The sequence below is a fragment of the Podarcis cretensis genome (genome assembly GCF_951804945.1).
Source record: "Podarcis cretensis genome assembly, contig: SCAFFOLD_24, whole genome shotgun sequence".
NCBI lineage: Eukaryota > Metazoa > Chordata > Lepidosauria > Squamata > Lacertidae > Podarcis > Podarcis cretensis.
In genome coordinates, this window is record NW_027647844.1 from 1 (window position 1) to 25,629 (window position 25,629).

The 25,629-nt window shown below is 46.4% G+C and overlaps 1 pseudogene across 1 annotated transcript; it reads right to left on the reverse strand.

Annotated features, from left to right (window-relative positions):
- Positions 1–1,891: 1,891 nt before the first annotated feature.
- On the reverse strand, positions 1,892–25,371 carry LOC307208398 (chondroitin sulfate N-acetylgalactosaminyltransferase 1 pseudogene; annotated as a pseudogene). The gene is made up of 4 exons (XR_013843838.1): positions 24,556–25,371; positions 9,056–9,167; positions 5,122–6,030; positions 1,892–2,108 (listed from the first exon to the last, which is right to left on the reverse strand). The product of XR_013843838.1 is annotated as a chondroitin sulfate N-acetylgalactosaminyltransferase 1 pseudogene (transcript).
- Positions 25,372–25,629: the final 258 nt, after the last annotated feature.

A 25,629-nucleotide genomic window follows, 5' to 3' on the forward strand; every position in this document is an offset into this window, starting at 1 on the left:
TCCCTGCTTGACCAATTTATCCAGCTCTGCTTCGATCTTGGGTTGCAGTGCAAATGGCACTCGCCTTGGTTTGAGTCGGATTGGGGCCACCCCAGGGTCCAATTCGAAGTCAACTGGGGGCCCTTTATAACAACCCAGTTTTCCATTAAAGAGACCAGCAAATTCTTTGCATAATGCCTCGCTCATCTCAGGGCAGGTTTGGATTGAATTAAGCCCTGATATACTCAGTCCCAGGGCGGGGAACCAGTCAGTGCCCAGGAGACTGGGGCGACTGCCCTTCGCAATCACCAGTTTGAGTACCGCCTGTTTGTCCCGGAACTGTACTCTCACGGCACACATTCCCATGACATGGATGTGGCCTGCTGAGTATGACTGCAAAGTTGCCGGGAAGGGCTCCAGAGGGGGCAACTTACCCCTGGGGAAGAATGTCCTCGCGGTCTGGTCCGACACGATAGTGAATCCAGATCCGGAGTCCACCTCCATGTCGCACAGCTGACCCTCAATCTTCACCTTGACGTGTGCCTTGCCTTGCGCTGGAAACTGCACGACCCTCCCGTTGATCTCCGTTACGTAGTGGCAGTCCTTTAGAACATGGTTTGCTGTGGCCGATCTGCGATGCTCCAGTCTAGGTGCTCCTGTCGCTCCCAACGCCGTCGATCTACAGACCCTGGCGATGTGACCTGTCTTTCCGCACGACCGGCACATAGCATCCCGGAAACGACAACTCTTTCGCTGATGGTTTCCGCCACAACCAGGGCACCTGCCTCGGTGATCTTTGTGCACTGTGCAGGCCTGACGCACTGACTCGACCTCACGGACTGGGCTCTGGCTCGGAGTAGCCTCTAGCTCGTCCATGGCATGCGCAACTTCTATCTGTGGCTTAGGGACCCTGCGACTGGCATCAAGCCCCTCTCTTTCATAATTCTCCGTGGCGGTGGCCTCCTTCAAGGCTGAAGCAAGGGTAACCTCTTCTTTAGCCACAATGCGTCTTCTGGCTTTCTTGCTGCTCAGACCACCGATAAACCGATCCAGGAGAGTCTTCCAGATCTTGGAAGTCGCAGTGCTGAGCGAGCTTCCGCAGTTCAACTAGAAATGCAGATACAGACTCCCCAGCACGCTGCTGCCTCTTATAAAACTCCATCCGCCGGGCCATCTTTGTCTCAGTAGGCGCTAAATGGCTTGTTAGGCAGGCAAGAATATCTTTGAGAGATGTCTCACTTAGCTTCGCTGGGGCAAGCAATGCCTTGGCCAGCTTGAAGATCTCAGGCCCACAGTAGCTCAAGAATGTGGCCCTTCTTTTGCTGGCATCGGTGATCCCTTGAGCCACTGCGAAGAACTCGAAGCATTCGACGTAGTCTTCCCACGTGTGGGGCTCTGATGGCTGGAAGGGCTCCAATACCCTTGGACTCTCCATTGTCCTGTGGGCAGGGTCGTCTTCTCAGCTGGCCAGTGAGTCTTGTTCTTAGCTACAATCTGGGGTTTGTGATTTCAGCTCTCTTGGCATAATATGCTGGAGACAGTTTGGACATTTTGGAGGGAACAATATCAGGCAATCACAGTCCTGCCTTTTGGAGGAAACCAATAAGACAGAGGATCCAAATACAGCAGCTTAAATGAACCAATAGTAGCTGTACCCTCTGGAACCAAAAGGCAGTTACTTTACCCTAATGCAAATACAGACAATAATAATACAGATATAAAATCCTTTGACTCAATACACAACAAGCACCACAACCCCAGAGTCGGCCACGACTGGACCTAATGGTCAGGGGTCCCTTTTCCTTTACCTATGACTGTATTTGTAAGAAAAGCCAAAGTAGAAGGATTACCAAAGTAGAAGGATTGGGGCACAGCTGTGGGGAGGGCAGTGAGAGCATGCAGCTTTACTGACCTGAAATTCTGCATGAATTGCTGGAACTTGCTGGCTCTTTTAGCCAGCGGGACTATGACATTGATAAGGGTGTCGGCCATATTGAGGTTTTCATTCTTAACTTTCATGATGGGGCCAAATGGTCTGAATAGGACAATTCGCTCAAATTCGTATGCTTTGCCTCCCTTGAATATCAACTCGTACAGGGTGCCTTTATCTCTTTCTATCCGACGAAGGCCTGTCAGGGAAACAAAGGGGAAAGCAGCAGTTAGCAAGGAATTTCAGAAGTGAGTGCAGATTTATACTTTGGGTTTTTTTCTGCTCATGTGGAGAGAAAACGTAGCACTCGGGGCTTGCTGCAAGACTCATTTTGTATTCCCTTGATTTTGTGATTTTGTAGGCAAGGTTTTAATCTCCTTCTCAACTTCAAAACTTTCCTTTTAAAATTTGTTTTCTTGTGAATCTCCTAGGAAGATGAGCTGAAGTTCAAGCTACTGAGAATGTGGGAAAATATGATGTTTAAGGGAAGAGTAACTCAAAGTCCTGTTTTGCTTTTTCAAATACTCTTCTCTTCAGCCCCAACGGCTCTTGCTATTTCATTTGATTCACATAAAGTAGGCAGTTAATAAAGAGAGAAATTGGCTGGTTATTAAATATTTGTGATGCAGGCTGCTTGCCAAGGGCTTGCCAAGTGGAAGGTTGGTGGTTCGAATCCCCGCGATGGGGTGAGCTCCCGTTGCTCGGTCCCTGCTCCTGCCCACCTAGCAGTTTGAAAGCACGTCAAAGTGCAAGTAGATAAATAGGTACCGCTCTGGTGGGAAGGTAAACGGCGTTTCCGTGCGCTGCTCTGGTTCTCCAGAAGCGGCTTAGTCATGCTGGCCACATGACCCAGAAGCTGTCTGCGGACAAACGCCGGCTCCCTCGGCCTATAGAGCGAGGTGAGCACGCAACTCAGAGTCGCCTGCGACTGGACCTAATGGTCAGGGGTCCCTTTACCCTTTACCTTTACTTGGAAAGCTGCACACTTTTAAAAACATGTTTCAACAAAGCCATTGCAGCAACTGGTGTGTTTCCTTAATGATTCCCGTTCTCGTGAGTGAAAGTCCTAATCGTGAAGCAAGGAACTGCCACTGAAAGAGTTAAGAAGTGGACTAACTTTGAAGCTGTGTTGTTATTCTATTCAGTAGGAATGAAGATGACTCTGCACCTAGAGGAGTTGCATCAGATGAGATGAATGTGCTCTGCTAGACTTTCAGGAGACGATTAAGCAGTTTTGCTATTGATATGCAAGCCAGAAGAGTCTACCCTTTGCTTTGCTTTTTCTAAAGAAGGTTGCCTCTGAGTGCTGAGTGGAAAGAAACTCAGTCAAAATCGCTTCTTAAGCAACTGTGTGCAGCAGAGAAGGTTGAAGTCGTGCTGGACATCTCCCAAACAACTTTCCAAACAGCAGTGGATTGATCAAATTTGAGATGCAGTGATTATATACAAACTTACTCAGCAAGTGCAGAAATGAAGGCCTTCCATTGTTTTATTTAAAACAGCTGTTAAAGATGCCATGATTTCACTTTTTTCTTGTATATAGAAGTCTTCCAAGTTTCTGATCACATTCCAAGCAAATATAGATGCTCATTTCCCCTCGTGATTCAGCTAAATAATTTACACACCCAAACTTTGTCAACAGTTACTTCCCTCCTCAGTTTCCCATTCGTTTTCATTTTTCTCCAAAATATCAACCTGGCTATATTTTATATACTTCCTTTTCATTGCCTGTATTTTAAAATTTTATTGCAAGTATAAAAAATGAAACACAAAAACTGGTTGCTGCACTTAGCAGAAATGAGATATACCTAACAAGGCTCAGTGGGACGCGAGTGGCGCTGTGGGTCAAGCCACTGAGCCTAGGGCTTGCCGATCAGAAGGTCGGCGGTTTGAATCCCCACGACGGGGTGAGCTCCCATTGCTCGGTCCCTGCTCCTGCCAACCTAGCAGTTCGAAAGCATGTCAAAGTGCAAGTAGATAAATAGGTACCGCGCCAGCGGGAAGGTAAACGGCGTTTCCATGCGCTGCTCTGGTTCACCAGAAGTGGCTTAGTCATGCTGGCCACATGACCCGGAAGCTGTAAATAAAACGAGATGAGCGCCGCAACCCCAGAGTCGGCCAGAACTGGACCTAATGGTCAGGGGTCCCTTTACCTTTAACAAGCCTTAAATGATGACAGTAGGCCCTTTGGTTTAAACCTGTGGCTGTGGCTTTCTCCCCCAAAGCTTCATTTTAGTTGTCGTCCTGCCCTGGGCTAAGCTGGATTCCAATATCTGAAAGAATACTACCTGGGTGAAAACATCTGGGGTTGGCTGGGGGGTTGATAAGTAGTGGACGGGGGTAGCGGGTGGGAATTTTGCTAAAGCAAAACCAGATACTGCATTCCCATTTTATGTGTTATTGTTATATGTGGTGTGGTGGTTAGAAGGCTGGACTAGGATTGGGGAGTCCAGTGTTGAACTTGCTGCTCAGCCACAAATCCCACTAGGTGTCCTTAGGCCAATCGCAGTCTCTCAGCCTAACCTACCTCACAGGGTTGTTGTCAGGTTAAAAAGTGGGGAGGAAGAGCACCAGATATGCCACCTTGAGCTCCTTGGAGCAGCCTTTCTCAACCTGTGGGTCCCCAGATGTTGTTGAACTACAACTCCCATTACCCCCTAGCTAGCAAGGCCAGAGCTCAGGGATGATGGGAGTTGTAGTCCAACAACATCTGGGGACCCACAGGTTGAGAACCACTGCCTTGGAGGAAAGGCGGGACACAAGTGTAATAAATTTATTTACAAAGCAAAATTTGCCTCAAACAGGCCTTCTTCTGTCATCAGAGTGTTTGTATAAGTGTTCTGGTTTCATTTTCACTAAAACCCATTCCACACATTAAGTCTTATAGGTATTTACCTAAGATGTTTGGGAAGAATACACCCCCAAAATGTGATTTGTGAATTAAACACAGATACAGATTATCTGGGGAAAGTAATCGGAGAGATTGGCGCCAGGTAGAATAGGCCCTTTGTTTACCGTTCAATTTCTAGAGTCTTTCTGTATTTTGCTACTGAGCTTTACCAAAGGGACATTGGAACACTAGCACTTTTAATCCCATCCAAGCCTAGCTCGGCTTCTACCTGAGGACAGAAAAGGAATCTCCCACCTTGTCTAAGAGATCCCGTCTAAGAAACTCCCACACCAATCCCTGAGTGACTCCCAGGAATACACACCTTCTATGAAGTCAGAGGGGGAATACGCCCGGCGGTTTGTGTAGCTGTTCCTCTCCGGGCTGTTCAAAGTCTCCAAGCCCAGCTCAACAGCCTCCGCCAACTCATCTCGCTTGTCCTTCCGCACCGGCTTCTCCTCTGGGTGACGCGTCAAACCCATCTCCAGCTGGTACACTCTGTGAAGGGTGAAGCTCTCAAAGGGCACCGCGGCATACTCGTTGGGCAGCTTCATTCCCGTGTGCACCTCTGCTTTGTCCACCTGGGAATGCAGGAACTGCAAGAGGGCCTTCTGGGGCTTCTCGGGGTCCCTCCGGTCTATCCCCACTCCCAACGAGTCCGTGCTGTGGCCTTGGATGTTCTTCAGCTGCTGGCTCCTTTCCTGGAGCTCATCCTTCAGCTCTGCGATCTGCCTCTTCAGACTGCTGATGTAGTCCCAGTGGTGTTCTTCCCTTTCCTGCCAGATCGCCTGGTACTCCTCTTTCCCCGTAGGGCTGTTGGCTCTGGGGAGGGCAAGCTGCTGATTGTCACCTCGCGGGGTGCAGGCCAGCATGTAGAGCACGGACACCGCACAACACAGGACCACCAGCAGAACGGCCACCCGAGGGAGCCATGCCACGATCCCTCGACGAACCATGTTCTGCTAAGCATCTGGCGGCAGCGCCCACATATTCCTTCGGTGCCAGGTCTAAGGTTTGCAGCAGCTTTCCCCAGGACCCAGTTTGCAAGCTGCCTGCATGGGCACACCTGGATTCGTTGACAAATGCTCTCTTAGCGGCATGCAGGCAACGTGGAGGGAACAGGAAAGCATTGCATACATCAAAAGGCAAGCACAAAAGCCAACAGTGTGAGGCAACTCAATGGCATCAGCTGATGGTGTTTCAGTCTTGTTGGCTGGAAGCAGTGGAGAGCGATCTGAAAGGCAAATTAGATGAATACACTGTGTGAGGAAATTCATCTTCAAAAGAGGCCGTTTTACTCATGTCTGACTCATTGCAAGATATGATCTGTGGAAATGAAACCTGATCAACAGTTTGCTAGGGCCTGGTGTTTAATAGCTTCCTCGGGTTAAGAACTTAATTGGTTCTGGATGTCCATTCTTAACCTGAAACTGTTCTTAACCTGAGGTACCACTTTAGCTAATGGGGCCTCCTGCTGCTGCTGCACCGCCGCCTCCACACGATTTCTGTTCTCATCCTGAAGCAAAGTTCTTAACCCGAGGTACTATTTTTGGGTTAGTGAAGTCTGTAACCTGAAGCATCTGTAACCTGAAGCAATAATAATAATAATAAATAATAATAATAATAAATAATTATTTATACCCCATGCGTCTGGCTGGGTTTCCCCAGTCACTCTGGGCGGCTTCCAACAGAATATTAAAATACAATAATCTATTAAACATTAAAAGCTTCCCTAAACAGGGCTGCCTTCAGATGTCTTCTAAAAGTCTGGTAGTTATTTTTCTCTTTGACATCTGGTGGGAGGGCGTTCCACAGGGCGGGTGCCACTACCGAGAAGGCCCTCTGCCTGGTTCCCTGTAACTTGGCTTCTCGCAGCGAGGGAACCGCTAGAAGGCCCTCGGTGCTGGACCTCAGTGTCCGGGTAGAATGATGGGGGTGGAGACGCTCCTTCAGATATACTGGGCCGAGGCTGAGGTACCACTGTATTGTATTGTATTGTATTGTATTGTATTGTATTGTATTGTATTGTATTGCATTGCATTGCATTGTATTGTATTATTTTAAATGTAGGTTGATTGTCTGGGCTCTCTGTACGTACTTAATGAGCCAATGTAGCCTTGGGTTTTGCACTGGGGCCTTCCAATGATGCTACTCTTTGGTTCATGTTATGTGATCCAGAATAAAGGTCAGGTGGAAACTGTCTCAAAAAGTGCCCACCTGGAAGTTCTTCTGAGACCACCATAAGGTTCTCAGGGCAAAGACCCCTGGATCTGTAGTGGTGTCATTGATAGTTGATTGAATGGACAACTGCCAATGATATTTTAATAATGGCGTTTGGAAATGGAGCAAAGAAGCATTTTGAGATGGCAAAGAGGGCATTCCCTCAAGAGTCCACCCACCCACCCAACTCGGGCATGCCTAGTCTTCAGTTACATAGTTTCTGATTATTCAATTTCTTGCTGTTACTGCAGTGTTAGAGAACGTCACTTTCAAAACTCAGCCTCTTGGCTGATAAAACTGGCCCACTGAAATCCTCTCTATCCACGGTGATTCTGTGAATTGACTCATTGAACTTGGTACTCCAGTTGATTCACTGTCAGTAGCACCCATCTGGAATGCTGTGTTATTTAGTGTGGACATTTGAATTGTGTGACTGGCCTTTGCTTGGAGAGGAAGTCTGAGCTAGCCGCAATGTACTTCTCGGATCTCAGTCCACGTCAGCTGCTGCCCACATGCAAGCAGAGCCAATGACAGGCAGAGCTTCCAGTTTTGCCCTCGCCCTATTGCTGCTGAGTTCTACGTGGGAAATGCTGAGGTGAAGATATAAATTTATATGTTGTGCTTCCTCCTCTCAAAGGAGCCCAGGGCAGCAGACACAAGAGTGACGAAACAATTAAAATCAATTCCAGTACAGTGGTACCTTGGGTTAAGGACACTTCAGATTACATATGATTCAGGTTACAGACTCCGCTAACCCAGAAATAGTACCTCGGGTTAAGAACTTTGCTTCAGGATGAGAACAGAAATCGTGCTCCGGCAGCGCGGCAGCAGCAGGAGGCCCCATTAGCTAAAGTGGTGCTTCAGGTTAAGAACAGTTTCAGGTTAAGTATGGACCCCCAGAACGAATTAAGTTCTTAACCCGAAGTACCACTGTACAGGTACAGGACCAGGGAAGGTCCTTACTTGTCGAAAGAGGATGGTCTTCAGCAAGCACTGAAAACACTACAGTAACAGCGCTTGCCTAATATTCCAGGGGAAGGAATTCCAAAGGGCAGGTGCCGCAACACTTAAAGGTTCGATTCCTATACTGTGTGCAAGATGCTTCCTGATAAGATCATATCTATAGGATGCCCTTGTCAAATCAGTTGTGTTAAGTTGTGGGTGAACATATCAGACGACACAGCGATTCTTCAAACAGCTCTTGTTTATTCACAGGCCAGAACAGAACTGAACTGAAGGGTTCAGCCAGCCTGCTTATATAGAGCTCCAGTACAACGTAACTGTAACAACTTTCTGTAACTATCCAATCACTGAACGTCACTTTCGATCCCTTATTTGCATATGTGGACCTGAACTATCTACAGTATCCCCCTGCTGGCCCAGGGTGAGAACTTCAGTACAAAACAAGTTGCATACATCAAAGGTGAGGCGATCTTTTAGTCAGGGGTCAGCAAAGTTTTCCAGCAGGGGGCCACTGTCCCTCAGACCTTGTGGGGAGCCGGACTATATTTTGAAGGCAAAAAATGAATGAATTTCTATGCGCCACAAATAACCCAGAGATGCATTTTAAATGAAAGGACACATTCTACTCATGTAAAAACACGCTGATTCCCGGACCATCCACAGGCTGGATTTAGAAGGCGATTGGGTCAGATCCGGCCCCCGGGCCTTAGTCTGTGTACCCATGTTTTAAGGAATGAGAGGCTGACAGGCAACGCCTAGTCTGGTTGTGGGGTGGGGCTGGGGGCTGGCTGACAGTAGGCTGAGGTTGATGGAGCAGTGCTTCCTCTGCCCCAACGAATCAGCCTCCGGTGACCACAGTGACATAATGAAAGCTCAGCCTTGATGTGTTAAAAAAGGGAAAGGTAACATGCTGTGCACCTCCATGCCCTGTTCAAGCTTAGCACCTAATTTTTGAATGTTTTACCCAAGTCAAATTATGTTTTCACAATAGGGATGCTTGAAAGATTTTTTAATTCCAGTGTTCATTTCACAAGGCGGCAAATAATTTACATTGATATCATGGACATGGTCCTTACCTTGTAAAATTCTTATTCTTCATCCTTGGGGGTGCAGTGGGTGAGCATGGCTCAGCAACCTCTGAAAGGCCCAAGTTCCTTGGCACATCCAGTTAAAAAATCAGGTAGTGCCCTAAAAGACCATATCACAGATTACATACCCAGCCTATTACTATACTCTGCATCTTCATACCAGGAGGTCCATTCTATGTGATGCAGGAATCAGTCCACTCTCTGGAATTCGTTCCCATTACATATCAGATAAGTGCGGTCTCTATTCTCTCTCTGTTGCCTGTTGAAGACCTCCTTTTTTCAGCAAGCCTTTCAAGTGGAGATTCTTATTTCAGCCTGTATCTCTTTGGATTTGCAATTGTTTTATTGTTGAGTGTTTGGGGATGTTTCTGCTGATGGGAAGCCAAGACATTTCCTTATATTGATGATAATTTTATTATTTACACCCCATCCATCTGGCTGGGTTCCCCCAGCCACTCTGGGCAGCTTGCAGAATATATAAAACATAATAAAGCATCAAACATTAAAAGCTTTCCAATAAAGGGCTGCCTTCAGATGTCTTCTAAAAGTCAGATAGTTGTTTCTTTCCTTGACATCTGAAGGGAGGGTTTCCACAGGGAGGGCACCACTACCGAGAAGGCCATAGTTCACAGTTAATGCATATGTTACTTTGAACAACCAGTGGGCACTGTTCATCTAGCAACTCAGCCAGCACTTGTTTGTAAGCTTCTAGGTGGAAGTTAACTTCACCCTAAACAGCTGAGCCTTGTTGCTGCTGTCTCCAGACAAGATGTCTGCTATTGCCCTCCCTTCTGTCTCCACTCACCACTCATCCTATAAATAGTTCCTGCATGCATAAAGCCTTTGAACTCCAGAAACTGTAAGTGCTTGTTTCAATCTAGTTCACCCAAGCTGCAAGGTCTGCTAACAGTTTCGTGGGATCCCATTCATATAGCAGATGACCTTCTTCCTGAGCCTAAAGAACCACTGCCAGCCAGCGTAAGCTCGGCATACGGCACCTTCATATGTTCATCCCTCCGGGTTTGTTAGCACTTATAAATGCACTGTGTGGATGATGACTGGAAAATCTGTTTTGAGTCGTTCTTGCAGTATTACATCATCTTTACTTCATATTTCTTATGGCTATTTATATTCGTTTGAACATCCATTTTTAAGCATATGTCATTTGCTTGGCCCTGAGGACTGCCTATGGTTGGAATGCATTGGGCATTCTTAATAAAAAGACAAGCTACTGAGTTTTAGCACCTGCCTCTCCCTCCATTCTTCCCATATCAGTGTCAACAGCTTAACACCTTTCCCCTCTTTTAGGCATTTCCCAAATGCCTATACCCTCCAGTCTCCCAAGTGCAAAGTGGCTTCTGACAGATAGCTATTCATCGAAGGAGGTCCACAAGGCGTATGAAATGCAGCTGTGTCCCTACACTTCATTTCGCACAATTACGCCTTTGGCAGCAGTGATAGAAGCCGTGAAAGGATTAGTTGTGTGCTAACAGTATAAGCTAAAATTACACCTTACCAATTTAGATGAATACTCCTGTTTATTTCTTAAAGCAGCAGCAACCTTCAAGACTTTGGTCAGAGAGCTCTTCAAACAGCAACTTTCAAAAAGTTCTCAAGAGCAATACTTTCTTAAATATACAGGCTCTTATTCAGAGATCCTTCCCTACTGCACCAGTCCCCCCCGCCCCCCGTTTTGGAACTTATTTTGGGGGGGATATTCAAGGAAAGGTCAGGGGACATTCAATGGCAGGGGTGTTGCTAGATTCTTAAAAGGTCCATGGCATAAATTTGCATACAATTTCCATATGCTAATTTGTTTTCTTGTAACTACACATTTAGGCCTTTGAGCGATTTAAGGTGGGAACACAACAAAGTAAAAGTACTGCAAATAAAGAATCCATCCCTAATGACTACTACACAGGCCCCAGGATACTGTGTATAGCTTTTCTCAGCTGAGTTGCATCTTTTTCCATAATAAACCCCGTTATCTCATGTGTTATTTGTTGTCTAAATTTCCAGAGGGGTAGCCAGAGTTAGGTGTTTGGAACAAAAACAGCAAAGAGTCTTATGACCCCTAAAAGGCAAAAACTTTGATGTTATCATCCAAAGGCATTTCACAAAATTCAGTGTTATGGGCTGCTCATTCTCATATAAGACAATCCTGTTTTTCCTGTTTGTTTAGGAGACAGGAATATAAGTCAAAGGACACTAAAGAGGCAAATTGTTGAAATTCCACCTGCTTTGTAAATCTTTGGTAGTTAGGTCGTACAGTTACTTAAATTTGCATGGATCTGTTTGGTTCTCTTTAGTTAGGAGGTGGTAGCATGGCTGAGGTTGCACCTCGTGGGGAAAGAAATCTAACTCATGGTTTGTTGAACGCTCATTATCCTTCACAGCACTTTAAGAAAAAGTTGTCTGTAGCTCTGTCCTTTGTCTCAAAAGTTGATCTCTTCACTCACAACGGTGAAGAGATATTTCAAAGTAGTAGACATGGGCAGTTTTAGTAAATTATGCTAGTTCATTTTGGGGAGCAGAACAGGTTATTATCAGCGGCGTAGCGTGGGTTGTCAGCACCCGGGGCAAGGCAAGTAATTTGCGCCCCCTAACCCGGGGCAAGGCAAGTAATTTGTGCCCCCTAACCCCTAACCTGCCGCCGCTGCCAGCTTCTTCTTGCTGCTGCCTGGGCTGGGGTATTTACGGTAAGGTAGCCACGGCGGCGGCGGCGGGTCCGTGTCAGGTGATCTGAGGCGAGTTGCCGCTGGCGCTGCTGCCCAAACGACACCGCTTGCCCGGAGGAGGAGGAGGGCAGAGAGGCGAGGAAAATGCAACATGGCCCAGCAGCTGCAGCAGCAGCGGCGGTGGGGGGGGCTGTGAGGAGGGGCTGCCTGGCGCGCCCTCCGCGGCCCTGACGCGCGGGGACCGCGGCGAGCGCTGAGAGCCGCTGCCTGCCGGACGCGCGCACAGCTCGTCGGTTCCGCGAGACATGGGGCTCTGCTACAGCCTGCGCCCGAGGCTCTTCGGCGACTGCGGAGACGGCGAGCGCGCCCCCCTCAGATGTTGCACCCGGTGTGGCCGGCCCCCCCTGCACCCCCACGCTACGCCACTGGTCATTATTATTATTATCATCATCATTATTATTACTACAATTTGTATATTGCCCTTCACCTATAGATCTCTGGGTGGTTCACAACAGGCCCCCCTGCATATATGAAGCTGGTAATTGGAAGAAATATGTATTTACTGCCTGTTAGCAGAAGAGCTAATGTGGTGTAACAGTTAAAATGTTGGACTTCCACAACATTCAACTCCCTGATCAGCCATGATGTTTGCTGGATGACCTGGCTTGCATGACAAGATAAGCTAAACTATGGTTTACAAGGATTGTGCCAATGTGCCAGCTCCCAGAGAGGAGTCTTGACGGCACACTAAGCCAAAGATTGGCTTAATACAGTGTAAAGGTAAAGGTAAAGGGACCCCTGACCATTAGGTCCAGTCGTGGCCGACTCTGGGGTTGCGGCGCTCATCTCGCTTTACTGGCCGAGGGAGCCGGCGTACAGCTTCCGGGTCGTGTGGCCAGCATGACAAAGCCGCTTCTGGCGAACCAGAGCAGCGCACGGAAACGCCATTTACCTTCCCGCCGGAGCGGTACCTATTTATCTACTTGCAGTTTGACGTGCTTTCGAACTGCTAGGTTGGCAGGAGCAGGGACCGAGCAACGGGAGCTCACCCCGTTATGGGGATTCGAACCGCCGACGTTCTGATCGGCGAGTCCTAGGCTCTGTGGTTTAACCCACAGCACCACCCACATCCCTAACACAGTGTACATGGGAGCAAAAAAAGACCAGGGAGCAGGACCGGCCCATCCATGAGGCAAGGTGGGCCGACTGCCTCAGGCGGTAGGATCCACAGGGGCAGCAGATTCGGCCTCCAAGGAATGCATTATCATCTGACAGGGTTTCGAGGGCTACAGAACATTCCTTTGAGGCCAGATCTGCTCCCTTCTTGGCACTGCCCCCCCCCAAGCTGCCTCTACAGTGGCCTCTTGGCAAATAGGAGGCACTGCCCCCCCCCCGCCTGACAACCGTTGATTCCCACTTCAAGTATTGGCTAAGGTAGATTTTCTCCTGTCTCTGCAATCCCGCAGGTTTTTGCAGTCCTGCTAAGCCGTAGTTTGGCTTACTGGCATCTCATCTGCAAACCAGATCGTTATATTGCAGCCTTATCTTAAACCAGATCATTATATTGCAGCCTTATCTTATTCAAACAGCTGTTAACAAGGATAACATTGTGGGGCTGCAGGTAGGAGGGAAGAGGTACTTGGCCTTGAGGTACTTGGAGAAAATGTAGGATCAGAAAGTACTGGAAAAATAACATCTACTATAACATCCGAGCAGAAAGTTCCCAGTAAGTTGGTAATTTTGCATTGTGGAAATTTAAACAGTGTTGTTCTACTCCTAGATAATTAGGAATCTCAACTGTCACGGTATATATTGGAAGCTCTGTTGCACAACGTCTGTCTCCATGTGCATATATAGGACATAAACTTGTGTCCCACAACTATATCCCTCTACTTGAAAGTAAGGTACCTGGAAATCAATAGGGCTTACTTCCAGGTAAATAGGTACCGTGTAAATTGTTCATTTTACACTGCCCAGTAACATGCTCTCAATTTAAACTCTAGGAAGCTTTGTTAAACAGCTTAACACTGCATATTATTATTTTGCATAGACAGCGTCATCTGTATACATGAATGGAATGGCCAAAAAAAAAAAAGAAATGAGTCTCTGTCCCAAAGACCTTACAATCATAATGTCAACAGTGGGGGTGACAGGAAAAGGAGAGGAGGAAAAGGAGAGGCCCGAGCAAAGGCGAGTGTTGCTTTTAGTTTCGTCCAAATAACACATGCTAACAGTCAGAGAGAGAAGAGAAAAACTTACAGGAAAGGTTATTCTGTCCGCCTCAATCTTTCTTTGCAGGGTCCTTCAGCAAAAGGAATTCTCAGCAGGCAGTTTTGCACTTTCTTCTAAAGTCCAAAGGCAGGGGGAACTCTGAGTGCGGAGGGACTCTGCCTCCTCCCACTGGCCATTACATCATTCTACTCCTTTAGGTAACTTCCAGGACTAACACCACCATTCCACCTCCTCCCCCTATTTATATTACAGCATTTCACATTATGCTTTCTGAATGAAATGACTTTTTTCATTGAGGTTGCATGAACGCAGCATGCTAGATTTGCATTCAGCGTAATGGATCGAGTTTCCTTTCCCAGACATGAGATCACAACTGAAGACTTTCCCAGTCACTCCTTAGTATTTTCTGCTGCTAACTTAATTCCACTTCCATTAAGGCGATTGGGCTGTAACTTTATCAAGGCTTCATTGTCTGTCGCAGAAGATAAGACTGTTCCGAGACAGGAAGCATTTGATGATGAGAATCTGCTACAGTGTTTATTACAGATGTTTAAAGGAAACCCACAGCTTCTGGGTTCTGCTTTACGGGGAAAGCAACAAATGAGGAAGCAAAGCTTGATATAATTTCAATCAATCAGACTTAAAGGGCCCAGTATATATAGTTAATTAACAAGTTTTGCGGCCAGGCTGCATTGTTTTTATCCGAATACAAACTGAAGAGTGCGCAAGCCTGGACAAAAGCTTCCATCAAAAGGTATAAACAGAGCTTCAGTTGCATCCAGAATAAACCTCTGTGCATTTTCCAGCAGACTTTGTAGAGTACTACTACAGCAGACAGGGACGCGGGTGGCGCTGTGGGTTAAACCACAGAGCCTAAGACTTGCCGATCAGAAGGTTGGCGGTTCGAATCCCCGTGACGGGGTGAGCTCCTGTTGTTCGGTCCCTGCTCCTGCCCACCTAGCAGTTCGAAAGCACGTCAAAGTGCAAGTAGATAAATAGGTACCGCTCCAGCAGGAAGGTAAATGGCGTTTCCGTGCGCTGCTCTGGTTAGCCAGAAGCAGCTTAGTCATGTTGGCCACACGACCCAGAAGCTGTATGCCGGCTCCCTCGGCCAATAAAGCGAGATGAGCGCCGCAACCCCAGAGTCGGTCACGACTGGACCTAATGGTCAGGGATCCGTTTACCTTACTACAGCAGCTATTGTGGCTAATAAATAACCATTGATAGAATTATCGCCTTCAATGGTCTTCCTAATTGCTTTTTAAAAGTATGCCAGTACACACCACCACATCTTGAGAGCATCTCAAAGCTCATCACCACCATCCCTAAAACCATCTGCTTTGCTTTCAGGCATGATTGTATCTGTTGCTGACCCTCTCAGACAAAACTCTTCAGTTCTGTGAGCCTGGGCCATATCAGATGTGAAAGTAGAGGCAATACAAGTTCTCTATTGCAGTGTTTCCCAACCTTGTGCCTCCAGCTGTTTTTGGACTACAATTCCCATCATCCCTTGCCACTGGTCTTGCTAGTCAGGGATGATGGAAGTTGTAGTTTAAAAAACAGCTGGAGGCACAAGGTTGGAAAACACTGCTCTATTTCACTGTGGTAAGTTTGTACAAACAAGGCACTTACTTACACTGGCCTGTTGGAATGAGAAGCCAGACGAGTGTTCCTGGACTTCCTTGGTGACATTCCAGATCTTCCTTAATAAGCGTTTTTAATTACATCAGTTGGCACTTAGCCTGGTGCAAAAGTTACAGATAGGTAGCCGTGTTGGTCTGCCATAGTCAAAACAAAAAAAATTCCTTCCAGTAGCACCTTAAAGACCAACTAAGTCAGTTCTTGGTATGAGCTTTCGTGTGCATGCACACTTCTTCAGATACTTCAGTGTATCTGAAGAGGTGTGCATGCACACGAAAGCTCATACCAAGAACTGACTTAGTTGGTCTTTAAGGTGCTACTGGAAGGAATTTTTTTGCCTGGTGCAAAAGTAATTTCTATGCTGAAGCAAATACTGTACACATAATTCAGTGTTAGAAGTATGTTGTGTCGGTCGTAGATATGATGGCAACCACCTGTGAGGAGTACTGAGAGGAAATATAAGCAAAGCCCAGCTGATTGAGCATTTCTCTCCCTGCCACTGTTGAAAAAACCCCGCCTCCTCTGAAGCTGCTATTTGCATTTAAAGGGAAGCGACTTGGTTTTGCATGTCTGTAATGATGTTTGGGCGCTGATATGGGATCCACACTGATATGGCACTGATATGAGGAGGAATGAAAGAACCTTTTATTGAGGGTGAAAGAGGAGAGTGCAAAATATGGTCTGAAACTCAACATCAAAAAAATGAAGATCATGGCCACTGGTCCCATCACCTCCTGGCAAATAGAAGGGGAAGAAATGGAGGCAGTGAGAGATTTTACTTTATTGGGCTCCATGATCACTGCAGATAGTGACAGCAGTCATGAAATTGAAAGACGCCTGCTTCTTGGGAGAAAAGCAATGACAAACCTAGACAGCATCTTAAAAAGCAGAGACATCACCTTGCCGACAAAGGTCCGTATAGTAAAAGCTATGGTTTTCCCAGTAGTGATGTATGGAAGTGAGAGCTGGACCATAAAGAAGGCTGATCGCTGAAGAATGGATGCTTTTGAATTATGGTGCTGGAGGAGACTCTTGAGAGTCCCATGGACTGCAAGAAGATGAAACCTATCCATTCTGAAGGAAATCAGCCCTGAGTGCTCACTGGAAGGACAGATCCTGAAGCTGAGGCTCCAATACTTTGGCCACCTCATGAGAAGAGAAGACTCCCTGGAAAAGACCCTGGTGTGGGGAAAGATGGAGGGCACAAGGAGAAGGGGACAACAGAGGACGAGATGGTTGGATAGTGTTCTCGAAGCTACCAGCATGAGTTTGACCAAACAGCGGGAGGCAGTGGAAGACAGGAGTGCCTGGCGTGCTCTGGTCCATGGGGTCACGAAGAGTCGGACACGACTAAGCGACTAAACAACAACAACATGGGATCCTCAGTAATCCAGGAAAGCCAGTGCTTGTGAGCCCAGGCAGGGCCGGCCCATCCGTGAGGCAAGATGAGGCAACCGTCTCAGGTGGCAGGATCCACTGGTGCAGCAGATCCCGATGCCAATATTTATTAGCCCTTGTTCCTGATGTAGATCTTCCTTCACCCCTCCTACCCTGGCATAGAGGGGGCTGCCATTTTGGGGTCTGCCTCAGGTGTCAGAATGGCTCGGGTTGGCCCTGGCCCCCAGAGAGTAAACACACCTTGCATTACAAATGCATTATTTGTTTGGCGCCTGTGTGCCCCTTCACTCAGACCCCAGTCCTGCCCTTTAATACATGATTGTACATACAGGCATAACTCGGGTTACAGACGCTTCAGGCTACGTTTTTTTGGGTTACAGACACGCTGAAACCCGGAAGTACCAGAATGGGTTACTTCCGGGTTTCAGTGGTCGCGCAGAAGCGCTAAATCGTGCTTTGCACATGCACAGAAGTGCCGAATCGCAACCCGCACGTGCGCAGACGTGCCGCTGCGGGTTGCGAACGTGCCTCCCGCACGGATCACGTTCGCAACCAGAGCGTCCACTGTACTGCATTTGAAAGACACAGGTCTGTTGTTGTCATCTGAACCTGTGTCACCAGTCTGGCAGGTTTTGCATGTGGGCTGTATACATATGCACAACTCAAGACGTGCATTTGGCAACATTTTCTGATTTAGTTTAGTTAGCCCTGCTGCAAAGCAAACATTCATGTTATCCTTCACTTCAGTATCCCCAGGCTTCGTACAACGCACATGTCAATCAGCACACCAGTCTCCTAAAGTAATACAGTGGTACCTCAGGTTAAGTACTTAATACGTATCGGAGGTCCGTTTTTAACCTGAAACTGTTCTTAACCTGAAGCACCACTTTAGCTAATGGGGCCTCCTGCTGCCGTTGTGCCGCCTTCATGCGATTTCTGTTCTCATCCTGAAGCAAAGTTCTTAACCTGAAGCACTATTTCTGGGTTAGCGGAGTCTGTAACCTGAAGCGTATGTAACCTGAAGCATCTATAACCTGAGGTACCACTGTAATAGAAATTACAAAAACAACAAAACCCAGACTCGTGCAGTATCTTAAAGACTAAATGAATGTATATGCTGCAGCAGACTGACAGAGCTACTCCCCCGTCTCCAGCTGGTTTCGGACTACAGTTCCCATCATCCCTGACCACTGGTTCTGCTAGCTAGGGATGATGGGAGTTGTAGTCCAACAACAGCTGGTGACTCAAGTTTGGGAAAGCCTGATACATCACTTCCTTCAAATTTGAATCATGAGTACCTCACCTTAAAGACAAACAAATTTATGATAGAAGAAGCTTTTGTGGGCTAGAGATATCACTAAATCAGATGCACGAAATGCAAGAAAAAATAAAATTAAAACCGCCTACTTGGTTGCCAATATCTCTCCTGATTAAAAAATCCTGTATTTTTATGTTACTTTCAAACTTCTACACTGCACTTTCTTTTGAGAAATTAAGTCACCTTCAAAACATACCATTCTCTTTGTCCTTATAAATACTGCTATGCGCTCCAGGCTTTGGGGATATGGCAGACTGCCCAGGTGAAAGTAAATATATTTGGTATGGGAACTTGGCAGCCAAGAGCCCATTTCTAAAATATTCCTTCCCTAGCACAGGGTCTAGTACGGTCTTTTTATGCTTCAGAGTTTCCAGGTCTCTGAGATTTTGGTGGTCATATACCGGTACTCAGGGACTCTGAGTGCAGAAGTTAAAATCTTAGGGTGGAGAGTCAGAGGGTGTGCTTTTTGCTCTGCTCCTATCCCTGGCTTGTCCATCAGAATCCACTTTACCTCAAGGTCTGAATCTCAGGAGTCCTGGCAACTCGGTGGCATACAATATTTTACTATTTCATAATGTTTCACAGTGTTAACCGGCAAAAATACAGCACATCAGATGCCTCCAGTAATCTGGATGCTGGAAGATTGATGGAAAGGTGACCAACGTGAATTCCTGTCCAGGAATAGCTGTCATAACACTTTAAATAGACATGGCTTCCCCAAAAGTACCCTGGGAACTGTAGTTTGTTAATGGTGCCGAGAGTTTTAGGAGACCCCTTTTACCCCTCACCAAGCTACAGTTCCCAGACTTCCCTGGGAAGATGCTTAAACCACTCTTGAGAATTGTAGCTTTCTGAAGGGAATAGGGGTCTCTCGGCACATTTAACAAACTACAGTGCTCAGAATTCTTTGAGGGGAAGTCACAGCTGTTTGAAGTGGCATATAAAGGTAAAGGGTAAAGGGACTCCTGACCATTTAAGTCCAGTCGTGACCGACTCTGGGACTGACTCCCCTGCCAGTCTGGGAGGCTCCCTAAAGGTAAAGGTAAAGGTAAAGGTACCCCTGACCATTAGGTCCAGTCGGGGACGACTCTGGGGTTGCGGCACTCATCTCGCTTTATTGGCCGAGGGAGCCGGCGTACAGCTTCCGGGTCATGTGACCAGCATGACTAAGCCGCTTCTGGCGAACCAGAGCAGCGCACGGAAACGCCGTTTACCTTCCCGCTGGAGCGGTACCTATTTATCTACTTGCACTCTGATGTGCTTTCGAACTGCTAGGTGGGCAGGAGCAGGGACTGAGCAACGGGAGTTCACCCCGTTGATTCGAACTGCCGACCTTCTGATCGGGAAGTCCTAGGCTCTGTGGTTTAACCCACAGTGCCACCTGCGTCCCATAAAGGTAAAAGGTAAAGGGACCCCTGACCATTAGGTCCAGCCGTGACCGACTCCGGGATATCCTGTACTGCTTTAAATGTAAAGTGCCAATGGGCCCTTAGGGTACTGGTGTCTGGTCCTACAAACTAACCTACAAGCTTTAGCAAGCCCCAGATTGCCTGAAGCCAATTGGATCAAGTGTTTTCTCTGGGGTCATGCTCCTGTAAATGTTTGCGGTTCTCCTAGGGAACTGAAGCAACCTTTAAAACACAGGTAATTACGCTGCAAAGACAGCAGCAAGTTTGAGGGAGGGGATTGGTCCCCCCCCCCACCATCTGCCTATAACAGATGCTGGAGGTCATCCTGTGTGAAAGAGCTCCCCCCCTGCAACCTCTTTACCCCTTCAGGGAATGGTTTGTACAACAAGGTATGAGAACAACCTGATAAGATACAGGTAAGACCGCCTCTTTTCTACTTAAATTGGGGGGGGGGGGGAGGGAACCCTGAGTAATAAAAATGGGATTTTCAAACTGGGATTTTTGACAAGCTATAATACTTTAGAGGTGCATCTTCTGGTAGTTTAAGGATTGCAGCATCATGCCATGGTGAGGAACGGCTAAGGGAGCTGGGCATGTTTAGCCTGGAGAAGAGGAGGTTAAGGGGTGATATGATAGCCATGTTCAAATATATAAAAGGATGTCACATAGAGGAGGGAGAAAGGTTGTTTTCTGCTGCTCCAGAGAAGCAGACACGGAGCAATGTATCCAAACTACAAGAAAGAAGATTCCACCTAAACATTAGGAAGAACTTCCTGACAGTAAGAGCTGTTCGACAGTGGAATTTGCTGCCAAGGAGTGTGGTGGAGTCTCCTTCTTTGGAGGTCTTTAAGCAGAGGCTTGACAACCATATGTCAGGAGTGCTCTGATGGTGTTTCCTGCTTGGCAGGGGGTTGGACTCGATGGCCCTTGTGGTCTCTTCCAACTCTATGATTCTATGATTCTATGGTGGATAAATATATGGATGGGTTTTTTGTTTTGTTTAATTCAGAACACTTAACATTGAAACTGTATTTGTTTTCTTGTTTGGATAGTGTAGTTTCTCTTAAAAAAACTAGTTACAATTTAATAGTGATGATGATAATAATGAATAATAATAATAAATTTATTACTTATACCCTGCCCATCCCCTGCCAGTCTGGGAAGCTCCCTAAAGGTAAAGGTAAAGGGAGCCCTGACCATTAGGTCCAGCCGGGGACAACTCTGGGGTTGCGGCGCTCATCTCGCTTTATTGGCCGAGGTACTATTTCTGAGTTAGCGGAGTCTGTAACCTGAAGTGTCTGTAACCTGAAGCATCTGTAACCTGAGGTACCACTGTGTACAGTGTTTCTCTTCTTCAAGTCTCTTTCGCACTTGTCTTTTGGTCTGCAGTGCTTGGGCATCTCTGAACTGCAGTGTTGTGCCCCTGCACTCACAACGCCTCCCCCACTTAAATTTCCATTGATTTTATTCAGCTTCATCCCAGATTTGTTATGAGCCAGACTCTCGACTCCCATTGGCTCCTGTTGGATTATAAGCACCAACTGTCTGGTTCCATCCCGGTTCAACTGGAGCCAGTTTCTTTTACACAAGCCCAGGTTGTCCCAAACTGTTCCTCAGTGTGCCTAACAAATGGAAACACCATCATCTCATCCACGCATAGAGACTACAAAGCTGAGCCTGTCTAGCTGGCCCCATACAGGGAATCAATAACATTTCAGAGAACGCTATCTTGGAGGTCCTGGCTTTTAACATCCTACCTAAAGTCGTGGCGGACTCTGGGGTTGCGGCGCTCATCTCGCTTTATTGGCCGAGGGAGCCAGCATACAGCTTCCGGATCATGTGGCCAGCATGACTAAGCCGCTTCTGGCAAACCAGAGCAGCGCACGGAAACGCCGTTTACCTTCCCACTGGAGCGGTACCTATTTATCTACTTGCACTTTGGTGAGCTTTCGAACTGCTAGGTTGGCAGGAGCAGGGACCGAGCAATGGGAGCTCACCCCGTCGTGGGGATTCAAACCACTGACCTTCTGATCAGCAAGTGCTAGGCTCTGTGGTTTAACCCACAGTGCCACCCGCGTCCCAACATCCTACCTAGCAACCTACAATTTATTTCCAGGACAAAGATTGCTTCCATGATTAACAATACTAGAAAAGCCAGGTGCTCCATCTAATTTTCTTTATATATTGTGCTGTCATTTTTCTCTGACAGCATGTAACAAAATATGATCGAATTACAGCAATAAGTGCAGTCAACTGATTGAAGATAGGTGGGCGGGTGGGGGGAAATACAGCTGCTCATTTAAGTGACTTTGTCCTGTGCTTCTAATCTGGCACTAATGTCTGCTATCTACTCACCATACATTTAAAACACATTCTCTGCCTCCCAATAATTCTGGGAACTGTTGTTTGTAAAGGATGGTGGGAACTGTAGTTCTGCGAAGAGTGAACTACAGCTCCCATAATTATTACCTTTGAGGTGCATGTTCTTCAAATGTATGCTGTGTGTGCATTAATATCCTGTTAATAATATGGGAAGCTGCCATGTTTCCACATTATTTTTTTAGGTAAAAACAACATAGAGTACTCTTGCTCTTTTGGGGTGAGATTCAATCACATTCTGGGAAATTCAGGTTGCAGGATTAAGTTCATTTAGTTTTCTTGCACAATAAACCCACTTCTCCCCCCAAATGGACTTTTTGCTATAAGGAAGGTGGCAGCAAAATGTACTGGAAAGTATGGGAAAACAATTGCTTGACACAGAAATCAAAACGAATGCTCAATAAATAGCAGTTGTTGTCTAACCTCCCTGAAAACTTTGTGCAAATAAATCAGGATAATTGATCAATAAGCAGAAGTCCGTTCCAAAACCAAAGTGTTCCAAAACCGAGGCGCGCTTTCCCATAGAAAGTAATGTAAAATGGATTAATCCGTTCCAGACTTTTAAAAACAAAACCCTAAAACAGCAATTTAACATGAATTTTTCTATCCAATGAGACCATTGATCCATCAAATGAAAGCAACAAACAATGTACTGCAGTCACACAGTCAATCCATAAGTAGCTGAACTGGGTTCCACACAGTCACAAAAACGAAACAAAAAAGGCACAAAAACGCAAAATAGATAGCAAAAACAGACAGACCTCAGCATAACACTCAAATCGGAAGCGTAACACTCAAAATGGAGCACGTTCGGCTTCCGAAAAAAGTTTGCAAACCGGAAAACTTACTTCTGGGTTTGCAATGTTTGGGTTCCAAGTTGTTTAAGTACCAAGGCGTTTGAGAACCAAGGTACCACTGTATTGCTTTTTGGAGTGGCACAGCTTTGGGTTTTGGGTTTCATATAGATTGCACTAGAGCACTGCAAGATCACACAGAAGCCTCGCTTACCAGAGTCTTTGGAAGATCACATAAGATGCCCCTTAGATTCAGCCGTCTGAGGCAGCATCCTCAGTCTGCCTCTTGAACGGGCCAGCCCTTGTTTAACTGATAGGGGACTTCAAGATGTAATTTGGTCTACACTAGTCTTCAAAAGCCATGGTTTGGCTTAGCTTTACATCCCAAACCAGACCTGAAGTTAATTCCCCCAGGCAAACTGTGAGTGGCAATCTCACAGAGCGAGTTAAACAGGGGCAACCATTTTCAGACCTAATGTTAAACGAAACCATGGCTTGGTTTACTTCACAGCAGTGGGATTGGAGGAGAAGTTTGGAGGATTTTCTCTCCTGGAGCCCTGAGTCATTATATTTGCAAATCTCTATTCTGTAAGTAATAACCAGGGCTGGCCCAAGACATTTTGGTTCCTGAGGTGAACCACAAAATGGCACCTCCCTCCTCACCAGGGGAGAAGGACTGAGTGAAGATTTACATTGGGAACAAGTGGGAATTGGGATCTGGTGCCTCTGTGGATCCTGTCACCTGAGGCAGTTGCCTCATCACCCATGAGGCTAGCCCTGGTAATAACTATTAAATAAGAAATGCACAGGCGCGGGTGGTGCTGTGGGTTAAACCACAGAGCCTAGGACTTGCCAATCAGAAGGTCGGCGGTTCGAATCCCCGCGACGGGGTGAGCTCCCGTTGCTTGGTCCCTGCTCCTGCCAACCTAGCAGTTCAAAAGCACATCAAAGTGCAAGTAGATAAATAGGTACCACTCTGGTGGGAAGCTAAATGGCGTTTCCGTGTGCTGCTCTGGTTTGCCAGAAGCGGCTTAGGCATGCTGGCCACATGACCCGGAAGCTGTACGCTGGCTCCCTCGGCCAATAAAGCGAGATGAGCGCCGCAACCCCAGAGTCGGTCACAACTGGACCTAATGGTCAGGGGTCCCTTTACCTTTACCTTAAGAAATGCACAAGGTCTGCTTTGAAACAAAATAAGTTCATACACTACTGGAAAATCCCCACAAGGTGCAATACTTTACATTATGCTTGTCTATCTTCTTTGACATCCTAAATTTGCTAACTCATACACAAAATCCATTTGCCACCGCCATGCTGAAGGAGATCTGTCTTCTCAACAGATTATTATTTTTAAGCAATTTCATATAATTTCATTGTTATAATTGATAAATATCTGGGGGTTTTGATGCAACCATCCTAAACACACAAACTAGATAGGGACTAAGCCTTATTAAACACTCAAGTTTGCTGCAAGTAAGATGTTGAAATCCATAGTATTGGGTTTTTCCCCCCATGCATTTAATTTTAATTGGCTTGCAGAAATGACAACAAACAACATTGTAAATGCAGCCCAGTTGTGAACAGTCATGTCTTTTCAAGATATGCTTTCTGATATGAGAGAAGAGAACAAGGAACTTACCTCTGTCAGAGGTTAGAGAAAGGAGTATTTTCTTAGTCTGCTTTTCCTTTAAAAAGTGCACTGCTGTTTTGATCAATTAAAAAAATTTAAAAAGCCAAAACATTTCAGATAAATGTCTACCGTACCATGCAAATACAAGTTACAAGGAAATTACTAGGCAGGTAAGGAATTCAAAAGTATACATCTTCCAAAACTGACTGTCCTAAAATTCTTTGTTACTTACAAAATTGTAAGCAAGTATCCTACATGTACCCTTCCATACTGCTGGGCATTCCTGTTGTCCGTGAGATGCAAGACATAACTTTGTTCCAACTTTCAAAATAAGGATAATTTATTATCTTGCATAAGACACACTGGAGATCACGGAAGACTTCTTTAAAATGCAAAGATTTTTTTAAAAACCCACACTTAACGCTCACCAGCTTTTTAATTCCTGAGCATTGCTAATTTGCCACCGAGTTAAAAACACCCCTTGCTAGGGCAGCGCTTGACTGTCAAATGGTCAGGAGTTCAGCCGCAGATCTGCAATGAGAGCCTTGTGTTCCTTTCCAGTTTCCTGACAGAAAACAAGAAGGTGAGTGTGTGTTGGGAGGCGAGGAAGAGAACCCAGCCTCATGGAATGAACTGGTCAAGAAGGTATCCTCACATAAACTTGCATCTGAAGAGGAAAAAAAAAATCACAAACCCAAATTGTCCAGGCAGGTTTAAGAGGAAATGGGGGCAGGGGGTGGACACACACAAACACACACACACACACAGGAGAGAACAGTTTTCTGTTGCGTCAAAGAGCCTAGTGTGCAAATTGGAACAGGGAATGGAGTTGTTAAACTGGCCAGCCCTGGCTGAAGACAGCTTTTCAATATGCTCTTGGCATAGTCTATTTTCCGCTGGCTGGAGGCTGGCTTTGCTCTCCCCCCTGCCCCCTCCCCTCTTATCCTTAAAAAACAAAAAAACAAAAAGCAAAACAGATGATCTCTGTAGAATTCCCACATGGACACTACTTGCTAGATGAACAATTGTCTGAGGTATAGGGAGGCAGGTTCCCCCCCCACTCAGGAAACTGAAGAGCGGAAA